Genomic DNA, 7,918 nt, shown 5'->3' with positions numbered 1-7,918 from the left:
TCCATAGCCTGGCGGACTATATCAAAGACGAGCTTGTTTCCCATGACCCGCCCTCAACGCTTGATGCCGCCATTGACCTTGCCGTCCGCATTGACCGCCGTATACAGACCCGGAGGAGGGAGAAGGGCCGTCTCAGTCAACCTGCCATCCGCACTCGGGTCGATACCGCTTCTGTCCAGCCCCTGCCTGTCAAGTCCCATAGCCAACTCAATCAGCCTGAGCCCATGGAGATTGGCCGTGCCTCTCTGACTCCCGAGGAGCGTCGGCGCCGTCTAAGCTCCAACCTTTGCCTCTACTGTGGTGGCGAAAATCACCGTGTCGCCACTTGTCCGGCAAAAGCCGCAGCTCACCAGGTGTAGGGGAGATCCGGGTGAGCTCAACAAGCCTTCAGTCTCCCTCCATCCGAAAGACCCTGCTTCATCTCCGCCTTCAGCTTTCTGACAAGACTCATACATTGGCCGCCCTTGTGGATTCCGGAGCCGAAGCAAACATCATGGACCCTGAGCTTGCACAGCAACTGGGCGTGAACCATCATCAACTGACACAACCCATTCCTGCACGAGCCCTGGATGGGCATCATCTTGGCACTGTCACTCATATCTCCGCCCCTGTGACAATCCTGCTGTCAGGAAACCACCAGGAGTCCATCCAGTTTCACCTCCTACACTCACCTGGCCAACCACTCATTCTTGGATACCCGTGGCTCCGTCAGCACAACCCCCACATCGACTGGGAGACAGGAACAGTCCGTGAGTGGGGAAGGAGTTGTCACCAGACCTGTTTAAGGGGGGCCACCCTGCCCGTTCACCGGGAAAGATCTAGCGCTACCCCCGACATATCCAATGTTCCGGCCTGTTACCACAGCCTGAAAGAGGTGTTCAACAAATCCAAGGCGACATCTCTACCCCCACACAGACCCTATGACTGCGCGATTGATCTCCTGCCTGGCACAGCACCTCCCAAGGGTCGTCTGTATTCACTGTCAGCCCCGGAAAGAAAGGCCATGGAGGACTACATTAATGACTCTCTTGCCGCCGGGATAATTAGACCGTCATCTTCCCCCGCAGGAGCGGGATTCTTCTTTGTCGGCAAGAAGGACGGTTCTCTTCGTCCATGCATAGATTACCGGGGTCTGAACGACATCACGGTTAAGAATCGCTACCCACTGCCCTTACTTTCGTCTGCCTTCGAACTGCTGCAGGGAGCCACTGTATTCACAAAGCTGGACCTTCGCAATGCCTACCATCTGGTGCGGATGAGGGAGGGAGACGAATGGAAGACAGCGTTCAACACACCAACCGGCCACTATGAATATCTCGTCATGCCCTTCGGCCTCACCAATGCCCCAGCAGTTTTTCAAGCCCTAGTGAATGATATCCTCAGGGACATGCTAAATACGTTCGTATTTGTGTACCTTGACGATATTTTAATATTCTCAAAGACTCTGTCAGAACACACGCACCACGTCCAGTTGGTCCTGCGCCGCCTGCTGGAGAACTCTCTTTTCGTGAAGGCAGAGAAGTGCGAGTTCCATGCCAAAACCGTTTCATTCCTGGGGTATGTGGTGACCGAGGGCAGCATTCAGATGGATCTCACGAAGGTGTCGGCTGTCACTTCCTGGCCAGTTCCTGAGTCTCGGAAAAAGTTGCAACAGTTCCTGGGCTTTGCCAACTTTTATAGGAGATTCATCAGAAACTATAGCACAGTGGCTGCACCCCTCACGGCGCTAACCAGCACTAAACAACCGTACCAATGGACATCAGCTGCTGATAAGGCCTTCAATATCCTCAAGACATGTTTCACTTCTGCTCCCATCCTCCAGATGCCAGATGCAGCAAGGCAGTTTGTGGTGGAGGTAGATGCTTCGGACGTGGGAGTGGGTGCAGTGCTTTCTCAAAGAGCAGCTGAGGATGGCAAGATGCACCCCTGTGCCTTCTACTCCCGTCGGCTAACCCCTGCCGAATGCAACTACGACATTGGGAACCGCGAGCTGTTGGCTGTCAAGCTCGCCCTTGAAGAATGGCGGCACTGGTTAGAGGGGTCAAAGGAACCATTCGTAGTGTGGACAGACCACAAGAACCTGGAGTATATCCAAACAGCCAGGAGGCTGAACTCCCGTCAACAGCGGTGGTCTCTGTTCTTTACGCGCTTCAATTTCACGCTCTCCTACCGCCCGGGATCTCGCAACATCAAACCTGATGCTCTTTCCCGGATGTTTCAGAAGGACGAGACCACCGCCATGACAGCCCCCATTCTTCCCAGCCACTTGGTCGTAGCGGCCCTCACCTGGGAGATCGAGAAGCAGGTCATGGAGGCTCTTCGGGACCAGCCAGGTCCAAGCACCAGCGCCCCCAACCGTCTGTTTGTTCCAGCAAATCTCAGGTCACCTGTGATTCAGTGGGGGCACGAATCCCGTCTGGCCTGTCATCCCGGCATCACTCGCACCCTTCATCTGGTCCGCCAGCGGTTCTGGTGGCGGCGGATGAGACGGGATGTCCGAGAATTCATCCGAGCTTGTCCCACTTGTAACCGAAACAAGACCCCCAACCAGCCTCCTGCTGGGTTGCTGCAACCCCTACTCATACCCAAGAGGCCCTGGTCCCACGTTTCACTGGACTTTGTTACGGGCCTTCCGCCCTCTGACGGACACACAGTCATCCTTACCATTGTTGACCGCTTTAGTAAGATGACCCACTTCGTGCCCCTTCCCAAACTACCCTCTGCTAAAGAGACCTCCCAGGTGGTCCTGGAACATGTGTTTCGTATCCATGGCCTACCCCAGGATATAGTGTCAGACCGGGGCCCGCAATTCTCAGCAACCTTTTGGAAGGAGTTCTGTCATCTCCTTGGGGCCACCGCCAGCCTATCGTCTGGATTCCACCCGCAGTCAAACGGCCAGACTGAACGCATGAACCAGGAGCTGGAGAAGGCACTGAGGTGTGTGGCTTCCCAAAATCCCCGGGCCTGGGCTCAACACCTGCTCTGGGTGGAATATGCCCATAATTCACTCACCAGTTCCTCCACCGGGCTCTCCCCCTTTCAGTGTGTCTACGGGTATCAACCTCCACTGTTTGCCAGCCAGGAGGCGGATGCCACCTGTCCGTCTGCTCTTGCGTATGCCCGCCGCTGCCGCCGCACTTGGGCCCAGGCTCGCACTGTGCTCCTGAAGTCTGGAACCAGCTACGCCGTCGGTGCCAACCGACGGAGGACCCCAGCACCTACTTACCGGGTTGGTCAGAAGGTCTGGCTGTCTGCCCGGGATCTGCCGCTGCGGGTTGAATCACGAAAGCTGGCCCCTCGCTTCATTGGTCCTTTTCCTGTGCAGAAAGTCATCAGTCCAACGGCGGTCCGACTTCAGTTGCCCGCTTCCATGCGGGTCCACCCCACCTTCCACGTCTCCAAGGTCAAGCCGGTCCATGAAAGTCCCCTGGTCCCTGCAGCTCCGGCGCCACCTCCTCCGCGCCTCGTAGATGGCGGTCCTGTCTTCACCGTCCGGCGGCTGCTCCGCTCTAGGCGAAGGGGTAGGGGTCTCCAGTACCTCGTTGACTGGGAGGGATATGGTCCAGAGGAGAGGACCTGGATCCCGGCCAGGAGGATAGTGGACCGGACCCTTATCACTGACTTCCACCGACTACATCCTGATCAGCCTGCAATCCGTAGGGGCCGTCCAAGAGGGGTTCCTAGCCGTCCTGTGCCTGACCCTGCTCCTGTCTCAGTGCCTGTCCTGTCTCCCGACCGTGACCCTCCAGCTCCTTCTGAGGATGAGGAGATTCACTCGGACCGCTCGGAGGAGTTCTGACCCGCCGCCTGCTCCCCTCCACCCTCCCGGCATGATGTTGTTCTTGGGACTTCTGGGGCCGTCCCTTGGAGGGGGGGTCCTGTCATGAGCACTCTCTCTCCCTGGTAGCAACATTAATTGCATTCAATTCTCTGCCACTCTGCTCACTCTCTCCCTACTCTGCCTAACGAGCTCCACCTGGCTCCGCCCTGCTCTGCTCTTGTTACCTGGCCAGCTGCACTGCATTTCCCACTCACCATCCTCACCTTGCCTCACTCTGTTCTAATTACTCTGCCAGCTGAACTGCATTTCCCCACTAACCTCTCCCAGTATATCAAGCCCTGTTTTTCAGCCAAGCCCTGTCAGATCGTCTTCTAACCCGGACCAGTAACCTGCCTGTCTGCGCTCTGACTCCTGTTTGTGATACCGATCCTTTCTTGACTGCCTCCTTGTTCTACTGCCCCGTCTATCCCGACCTGCCTTCTGGACCTCGACTACTCTCCGATCTTCAGCCCCTCCGGTAACTCGATTCTGCTTTCTGTCTCTCACCACGATATTTGCCCAGCCCTGATCTGTACTTCTGCCTGCCATTCATATTGCTGTTGTGTGTGTGTTCCCCCAGGTCTCCGACCACCAGATGAGCGTGCCCAGACGCTTCACCACCCTCAGCCCGATACGCCGCTCCATCACTGGGGAACACACACACTAAGCACTTGGACTGGACACCCCCGGACATTTGGTGACCCCCGGAGCACAGGTACCCACAGGACCCTGAAAAACCCCAGAGCCCCAAGCACCCCTGGAACCCCTGACACCCCTGGCACTCCTCTTCCCGCCTGAAACCTTCAATAAAGAACTCTGAATTTGAACTTGCGCTCTTGGGTCCTCTTCTGTCCGTGACAATTACGAGCTGTTCTTCCCTATGCACTATGCTTGTTTCAAAAGACGGGGCTTGAAAGCTGTGCAAGCAAATGTGGCACATACTCAATTATACAAGCACTTGAGGGAGACAAGTGTTCGTGCATATACAAGGGGGGCTGCTATATAAAGAAGGAGACAGGCTGTTTTATCCTGGTGGCACTTGTCTGCTCCTTAATGTCAACTCACCTCAAAGACATGGAAAGTGTGGGAATACTTTTTGGAGCCAGCTGCTTCAAGGGTCATACAGAGAGTGAATACATGTATATCTGCAATATCCAACTTTTTGTTTTGCTTCATGTGTCTTGACATTTTTCTTTGGGTATGAAAATAAATATGTTATGGCAATATTTCAAAAGATGTATTCACTTCAGTGAGCCACTTCCATTGATGCCCCACCTATTCCTATATTGCAATCATTCCTCATATCAGATGTTTGAATATAGTATGATAGTAGCTGTATATACACTCTAAGAAGAAAAGGTGCTATCTAGAACCTAAAATGGTTCTTCAGCTGTCGCCATAAGAGAACCCGTTAAAGAAACCTTTTTGGTTCCAGGTAAAAACCTTTTGGGTCCAGATACAACCCTTTTGGGTTCCATGTAAAACCCTTTCCACAGAGGGTTCTACATGGAACCCAACATACTTCTACATGAGACCAAAAAGGGCATTTAGTCCAGTTGGATTCTCAGGAGTTTACAGGTTTGGTTTTGTCTATGTTTTGTCTGTTACGTAGCCTGTACAGCAGCTTAACGCCTAATAGAAATTGAACTTTAATTATTTAAGGCCTTCCGGAAACAGCGTCTGGGGACTTAATTCTCTTTTGCACCATTAGAGCCTCTTTCTGGCCACCTGGATGTACAGTGACCTCAGCTTTCATGACAGTAAATAAAACATATATGAAGTAACGGTAATGTGGAAATGGAAGGGAAGGAAATGGAGCGTTAAAAGTGGCACATTTGTATGTGGCTTCGACTCAGGCTAAAACTTGCATCCTCTATTTTCATATTTTGCTCCCAAAGTCCTACTGTTCTTTATCCAGGACATTAAGTTACAAAGTAGGCTTACAATAGCATACTATATACAGTGCCTTCAGAAAGTATTTATAACCCTTGACTTATTGCACATTTTGTTGTATTACAGACTGAATTCAAAATTGATTAAATATATTTTTTTCCTCACCCTTCTAGAAACAATACCCCATAATGACAAAGTGAAAACATGTTTTTATTATACATTTTTGCAAATATTTAATTTACATAAGTATTCACACCCCTGAGTCAATACTTTGTAGAAGCAGCTTTGGCAGTGATTATAGCTGTGAGTCTTTTCTGGGTATGTCTCGAAGAGCTTTCCACACCTGGATTGTGCAAGATTTGCCCATTATTCTTTTCAAAATTCTTCAAGCTCTGTCAAATTGGTTGTTGATCAATCCTAGACAACCATTTTCAGATCTTGCCATAGATTTACAAGGAACATTCACTGTCTTCTTGGTAAGCAACTCCAGTGTAGATTTGGCCTTGTGTTTGAGGTTATTGTCCCACTGAAAGGTGAATTAATCTCCTAGTGTCTGGTGGAAAGCAGACTGAACCAGGTTTTCCTCTAGGATTCTGCCTGTGCTTAGCTCCCTTCCGTTTATTTTTTATCCTGAAAAACTCCCCAGTTCTTAACGATTACAAGCATACCCATAACATGATGCAGCCACCACTATGCTTGAAAATATGGAAAGTGGTACTCAGTAATGTGTTGTATTGGATTTGCCCCAAACATAACACTTTGTTTTCAGGACAAAAAGTGAATTGCTTTGCCACATGTTTTGCAGTATTACTTTAGTGCCTTGTTGCAAACAGGATGCATGTTCTGGAATATTTTGTATTCTGTACAGGCTTCATTCTGTTCCCTCTGTTAAGTAGGTTACTATTGGGGAATAACTAAAATGTTGTTGATCCATAATCATTTTTCTCCTATCACAGCCATTAAACTCTGAAACTGTTTTAAAGTCACCATTGGGCTCATGGTGAAATCCCTGAGCGGTTTCCTTCCTCTATGGCAACTGAGTTAGGAAGGACGCCTGTATCTTTGTAGTGACTATGTGTATTGATACACCATTCAAAGTGTAATTAATAACTTCACCATGCTCAAAGGGATATTCAATTAATTTTTTTACCCCATCTACCAATAGGTGCCCTTCTTTGCGAGGCATTGGAAAACCTTCCTGGTCTTTGTGCTTGAATCTGTGTTTGAAATTCACTGCTCGACTGAGGGACCTTACATATAATTGTATGTGTGGGGTACAGAGATGAGGTAGTCATTAAAAACCATGCAACTTATTATATGACTTGTTAAGCAAATGTTTGCTCCTGAACTTATTTAGGCTTGACATAACAAAGGGGTTAAATACTTATTGAGTCAAGACATTTCAGCTTTTCCTTTTAAATTTGTGAACATTTTGAAAAACACTTCCACTTTGACATTATGGGGTATTGTATGTAGGCCATGTGACAAAAAAACCTCAATTTAATCAATTTTATATTCAAGCTGTAACACAACAACATTTGGAAAAAGTCAAGGAGTGTGAATACTTTCTGAAGGCACTGTAGCTATCCTAGCTTAACGTCCACCTATAAGGTCCATGATACTGTCCATTTGGGTGATAAAATGAACAAATACAGTATATGGGAAATGGTGTAGTGATAGCTCTGGTCCAGGGCTTTAGTGTACGTTCCTTCACGTTCCTTCATGTGCGCACCCATGTCCTTTACCAGAGCTAGTGCAGTGGTAATACTACCAAACAAAGAAAAACTGAGTTGAAACCGATGTGTGTTGACTACAGTAGGCACTTGTTATTAATGGTAAATCAGCAGGTTAAATATATTATTTGGTTTAGAAAAGCAGTGGTGATGTCTAATGTAACGTAATAGAATGCAGGTAAAGGTTACAGTACGTCAGTGATAGATTCATAATCTAATAAGGGCCTGCCTGTTGTGCAATCATTGAGTTTTTAATAAAGGTCACAGTGAGTGTAAAATGCCATCGTATATCAATCTGTGTTTATTATCTGTTTAATCAGTGTGCCAAAGCCACTAAAATGTTTTGTAAATCCTTTTATTATCATCATAAATATAAATATAAACTTTGTAGATATCTATGTTGACTTGTTAGCCATCAATTACTTGTAAATACAGAGTACAACTAGTCTTAGAAGTAACATTTCGTTCAATT

Source organism: Coregonus lavaretus, assembly GCF_964263955.1.
Source record: "Coregonus lavaretus genome assembly, chromosome: 7".
In the NCBI taxonomy this organism is placed as follows: Eukaryota; Metazoa; Chordata; class Actinopteri; order Salmoniformes; family Salmonidae; genus Coregonus; species Coregonus lavaretus.
Note: the sequence above shows the minus strand (reverse complement) of the source record.